Genomic DNA, 6,771 nt, shown 5'->3' on the forward strand with positions numbered 1-6,771 from the left:
AAAAAAAATAAAGTGCAGGGGCAACAAGCTAAGCAAAGTATTCCAGATGTCCCTCTCCCTAGCAACGCTTTCTGCCTCCTCCTGAGGGACCCCAAGACATTCCCAGGCCAGACGAGATATGTAATCCCTCCAGTATGTTCTGCGTCTGTGCTGGGGCATCCTACCAGTGGGACGTGCCCGGAACACCTCCACCAGGGGGCACCCAGGAGGCATCCTTATTAGATGCCAGAACCACCTCAACTGACCCCTTTCGATGCAAAGGGCCAGACTAAGAGCAGTTCAAGAAGACCACGATGGCACACTCGGGGATGGGGACACCAGGGTCCTCCTGTGGAGCCAGGTCTGTGGAGGTCTGGTGGCCAGACCTTGGGCCATAGGGCCTAGTCAGCCCAAAAGTATAACATGGAGCCACCACCCTGTGTGCCCACCACCTGCAATGACTGGCATCAGGGCTGGGTGCTTTGTGTGGCAGGGGCAGGGACCCGGGCGTGGTGAGCCCTGGTGTCGCAGACTGTTAAAGTAATATTTAACAGAAAATGTTATTCTTAGAGAGGCAGGGTTCACCCTGGACAAGTCAACAGGCTATCACAGGGCTGACACATAGAGACAGACAAGCATTCACACTCACATTCCCACCTACGGACAGTTTAGAGTCACCAATTAACCTGCATGTCTTTGGACTGTGGGAGGAAGCTGGAGTACCCAGAGAAAACCCACGCTCAAACGGAGAGGACATGCAGACTCCACACAGAAGAGCCCCCCGACCCGAGGTGATTTTTTTTCCATTTTATATAATGTTAAACTGAATATCTTCGGGTTTTGGACTGATTAAACAGGACATTTAAAGATGTCACCTTGGACATATTTTTGACATTTTACAGACCAAACAATTAATTGTAAAAATAATCAGCAGATTAATCAGTCATGAAAATAACTGTTAGTCGCTGCCCTTACTTCACCCCTCACCTGATGTTTGCCATTATGTAAACGCTATGCTGACAACGTATACCTTGACACTGTGTTTGAAGATGTCAGCATGTTCTGATGCCCTCAGGTCCCCCAACTGGCTGTTGTAGAGGTGATGACCGTGGCACTTAAAACTCTGCTAACACAGGTAGTCCCGGTCCAGGGAGCAGCTATAAGGCCAAATAATGGAGAGATCTAGACAAGACTTATGCTATAAGCACAAGTGTTCTGTATTCAGAGGCTGGTCCCCTGAGTTATTTTTTTTAAAGAGCCGTATATTAAAGTATATTATAAAAATAACCGCAAATAAAGGGAATTTAAAACAGGTGTAATGTATTCTCCTTTTCTAGCCATAGTCAGCACTTGTTATGCTTTGTTTTATATGGTCTGCAGTTTATTCTAAGCTTGCTTTGTTAGAGAAGGAAAGAGACCATTAGTCGAGCCTGGTAGAGTTAAAAGCACGCTAAAGTTATTCAGTGACTGACCGTGAGAAAAACTGCATATTTCTAGGACAGCAAAAGACAGTTTAGGGCTTCAAATTCAGATCAGGATGAAAAACTACGCTGTGACATTAAACGCTGCTTGTATAAAGCAGTGCTACAGCTCATAAGCCTGTTCTTGAGCATCAAAGTGAACTGACTCGTCATATAATAAGCCCATTTTTTAGGAATTTTACCCACAGTAAACTCACACACACGTACTGTGAATACTGTTGACCACCCACACTGTGACGTACATAATGTTACAAGCATACAGCAGTGTACAGTATCGCAGAATATCATTTGATTTAACATGAGATGAAAAAACATGAGAGGCGAATTTAATGATCACTGTCGGGAGAAGACTTTTAAAGACACAGCTCATCACTTTGTGCGAGTCATCTGATGTTTTCAGACACTTCATTGATGGCGTAATTGCGCCGCTGCGGGGACAGCTGAAGTCCTCATCGTGTTCAAAGCGGCGCATGAGAGTTACACTCAAACTAATGTTGGCTGTGTGCTTGAGACTGACTTCAGCATTAAAGAATAGTTGAAGCTAGACACGCTCTCCATTGGGCTTGACACCAAAAGGACTGAAGCGCCACAAACCCTAAGCTCGTGCTTATCAGATCTCTCCACACACAGACGCTTCAAAAGGGCAAGGCCTTTTGATGATGATGATGATGATGGTGGTGGAGATGATGATGAAGACTACTGAGACAGTGCTTCCTTTCTCTCTGCTTCTCTTTCTTACTCTTTTACCTCACTGCTTCTCCACTTCCCAGAATGACCAGAAGGCAATCAAACTACAAACAAGAGAGTAAACAAAGAAACAGCTTATATCGATCCCTGGGCTTTATAGCTCTGGGTAAATGTGTTTATCTTGTGTAGCCACTACATTATACTTAGATTAAATACATATTTGATGTGGTGGCTGGAGCTATAAGCAATGCGCTGCTTGGAAGCATCCTCTGGCAAGAGTTTATTACATTTTGTTAATACCTTAATTAGGCAAACCATGAGAGAAATTAATCCCTGGAGATTTGGCTTCTTAAAACACTGTCCAGCCACCCCTGAAACCCAGCGGAATAATTAGGCACAGCAGAGAGATGTGTTTGTCCCTGAGCGGATTTTGGATTCAAGTTTACTCATACCTCCTCGTCAGAGGCGAGGGCGGGGGGGGGCTGTGCTTTTGTTTGCACAAAGATTCAATTCTGAAGGAGTAACAATCATAAAGCCCAAATCAGCTTGAATGACAACAATGGAGCGTTCCTCATTCAGAGTAACTCCATTAAACTATCTTAGAATACAGTATGTGGGCGAGGATCTTAAATGTAAGCAAGCAAAATCACCAAGACAATGCGCCACAAAGCCATGACATTCATTTATAATCAACATAAGATATATTTGTTAGGTAAGCAAACGAATTGACTGCCGCTTGTTTTATGTCTGTGAGGGAGTGGAAATGAATGAAAAGGTCAGCAGACATACCGACGCCCAGGCAGACTTCTGCTGTTCAAGCTTTATATTCACTTTGTTTTCCAATTTCAAATGCTCCGTCTTCTCTGCAGCCTTAATTAAACACAACAAACGTGTGACCCCGACTCTGACCCAGAGCGCAAAACAACCCAATGAGCGAGATTCATCTTTAAAACAATTACTTAAAAGGACAATTGACTCAATGTGACTATGAATCAAAGGGTTTATATACTGCATACCTGTTTGTGCATTTAGTCAACTTTGTTAACAACAGTAAGTCTACAGATGTGCTGGCTGCTCTGTGAGGTCAGGAACAGCTGTGCTTTGAACAAAATGCTGACGTCAGCATGCTAACATCCTCATAGTGCCAAACATGCTGATGTTTAGCAGACATAACATGTTCAACATTTTAGTTTCCACACCAGGGTTTAGCACACCCAGGGCCTCGACCCTGCCTGCCTCTGTGTCCCCGAGGTGCTCACACTTCCCCTCAAAATTGGCCCTAGCCCTTGTTTTTGCGTTCCCAGGGTGTCCTAAAGTTTAGGGAAGTGCTTTTCAGCCCTTAATATACCCACTTAATTTGAAGGGCCATGCGATGCACACTTACGAACCCATCTCAACTGAGGAGAGGATTGAATTTCCCAGGATGCATTGCGAAACTATCCAGCCAGGTGAGTTTTCCAGGAAGATGGCAGCCTCCATGAGAAAGCCATCGCACAATTGTAGTACTATTTTTGCAAATAAGCATGCAAAAATTCCAAAATATGTCGGAATGTGTTATGTTACTGAATTTGAATTTGAATGCTTGGAAATCGCTAATTCACAATGTAGTCGACGATATGCGTGACGTAGGTGAACACATCTGTTACGCCAATTTGCATGAAGTGGCGTCCCAATTCATAGGCAAATTTCCCTACCCCTCAACACTACGCCTTCATCGTTGAGGGGAATCTATCTGGCGAGTGCACTTGAAACCTGTCTGTCTGTCCATCCTGGAAGAGGGATCTCTCCTCAGTTGCTCTTCCTGAAGTTTCTACCGTTTTTTTCCCCCCGTCAAAGGGTTTTTTTGGGGGAGTTTTTCCTTATCCGCTGTGAGGGTCCTAAGGACAGAGGGATGTCGTATGCTGTAAAGCCCTGTGAGGCAAATTGTGATTTGTGATATTGGGCTTTATAAATAAAATTGATTGATTGATTGATTGATTGATTGATTGATTGATTGATTGAAACCAAGGGGTAAGGTTAAGGGAAGAGAATTGGGATTGGCCCCAAATTTGTCATGTCATCAAGGTCTTCTTTTATTGCTCTTAGTCTGGCCCCTCCCCTGGGACCACTTTGTCTTGGGACACCCTACCAGAGAATATTAGCCCCAGACAACACAGCTTCCTTGAACACGTTAAGGTGGCGATTGTCCGAGGAGAGCGATGTGCAGCGCCCAAGTGATGCAGGGCTGTGTCGGACCGTCGTGGTGAAGAGGGAGCTGAGCCAGAAGGCAAAGCTTTTGATTTACTAGTCCATCTACATCCCAACCCTCACCTATGGTCATGAGTTCTGGGTAGCGACAGAAAGAAAGAGGTTGCGGATACAAGCGGCCGAAATGAGCTTCCTCCGTGGGGTGGCTGGGTTTAGGGTAAGGACCTCGGACATCTGGAGGGAACTCGGAGTAGAGCCGCTGCTCCTTCGTGTCGAAAGGGGTCAGTTGAGGTGGTTCGGACATCTGATCAGAATGGCTCCTGAGCGCCTCCCGTTGGAGGTGTTCCGGGCATATCCCACTGGGGAGGCCCTGGGGCAGACCCAGGGAAAGGGATGTTTGGGATGCTTTGCTTGGCCTGCTGCCCCCACAACCCAGCCCCAGATAAGCGGATGAAAATGGAGGATGGAACATTTTAGTTTAGTGTGCCAGCATGCTAAAACTGGCTTCTTAGCACTAAAAAGAAAGCTGAGGTTGATGGGAATGTTAATAGTTTTGCATGCATTTGGTCAGTATTGAACAAATTCTGACCTGTTGATGGAGCTTAAGGAAAGAAAAACAATCTATCCAATAGCTGTTGAGACATTTTACTCAAAACTACAAATTTAAACCTCATGGTGGCAATTTCCTTCAACTTAACTCAAAAAAGGCTGAGATACTTCTGACTCCTCCAACGCTCAAATTAAAAACATACTGGTTTCACACTCCCATCAAGGTTTCTACGCACTGTAGAAACCTTGATGTGTTATTTGACAGCAACCTCACTTTGAACAGCCACATCAAAAACGTCACACAGTTAGGCTTTTTGAGCTCAGACAAATTTCTAAAATTAAGCCATTTCTGTCTACCAAAAAGCTTTAAACAGTAATTCATGCTTTTATTTCACCAAGGCTAGATTACTGCATCTCACTTTTCTTCACCTGCAATAAAAAGTCTCTGTCCTCGCTGCAATTAATCCCACTTGCAGCCGCCAGGATTCTAATTTAAAGGTACCAGCTAACGAGGACACATCATCTATCCTGTCATCTTTGCACTGGCTGCCTGTTAGTTTTAGAGTTGATTATAAAATTTTACTTATCACTTTGAAAGCCTGAAATATTTTGGCCCCTAGTAATATTTCTGACCTTTCTATTTTATTTATTTATTTTTTTATTTGATACGGATGATGGAATTTAACATAGTTTATGGCTATTGCTAATTGTCAATTCTTGTCCCTAGTTGGGCTTTTACATGTAGACCTAAACATCATACAACCACAATACACTATAAACATAGAAGGCATAATAAAATACATAAACCACAATCAACACACTACACCACAAGACATACATCACAACATATCCCGCAATACATCTACTACAATAGACATACCACCAGTACACTTACACTAATACCCCTTAAAAGTTTGAGTGCATTTAGCTAAGAGTGAGTACAGCTCTGTAGCTCTCTGGTTCCTTAAACTAGACTAAAAAACAAAAGTGATAGATTGTTTGCCATCAGGGCCCCCAAACTCTGGACCAACCTTATAGGAGATTAGGATGGCTACAACTATCTCTTATTAAATCACACTTCTGTAGTGTAGCCTTCCCATAATCATTTTATCTTACCATCCCCCACATTGTTTTATTTTAATTATGTTTTATTACTATGTTTTGTTTATTAATGGTGCTATTGTTCTTTATTGTTTTATGATTAACAGTTAATGATTCTGTTTGTTGTTTTTACGCTGTGAAGCACTTTGTAAATGTTGTTTTCGAAAGACGCTGTATAGATAAATGTTTTTTTAATCATTATTATATTAAACCCTTTCATGCATGAATTATGACTACTTCAGTCAAGATTTTTAAGTGTTTATATTCCTCTTGAGGCACGAAATAGAAAATTCTGAAGCATTTTTCAATTTCATTTTTACATGTTCACTTGGGTGGACAGCATTTATTAAAGTTTTCAATTGAAGAAATATAAACCAATGAAAAAAATAATGTATTGTGTGAAATTATATAAAAAATATTTTTATTGCTGTTAAACTCGAGTGTGATATACTGCAATACTGTTAAATGCCTGTGCAAAAGCATAGCACCTTGCTACTGATTACTCAGCCTCTTCCCTCTTTTTCTACACCTCTCTCTTGAACCCCCCTCCATCATTCAGCTCCTTCCTCTTGACTCCTCAGCCCCCACACACATTTCCCTCTGTTAAACTTTATACATATTTTCAATGAATGTTTTCTACAAAAATACAAAAATCTTGTAAAAATATTGTTGTTACAAAAACTGTTATATTCTAATAACATAAAGCAGTGTATTTACAGCCCAAAAAATCACTGCAGAAAATAATAAAACAAAGTATAGCCAGTGCTGCATGATGTCCAGTTTAGTG

The sequence above is a fragment of the Epinephelus moara genome, chromosome 10, assembly GCF_006386435.1.
Source record: "Epinephelus moara isolate mb chromosome 10, YSFRI_EMoa_1.0, whole genome shotgun sequence".
Lineage (NCBI taxonomy): Eukaryota > Metazoa > Chordata > Actinopteri > Perciformes > Serranidae > Epinephelus > Epinephelus moara.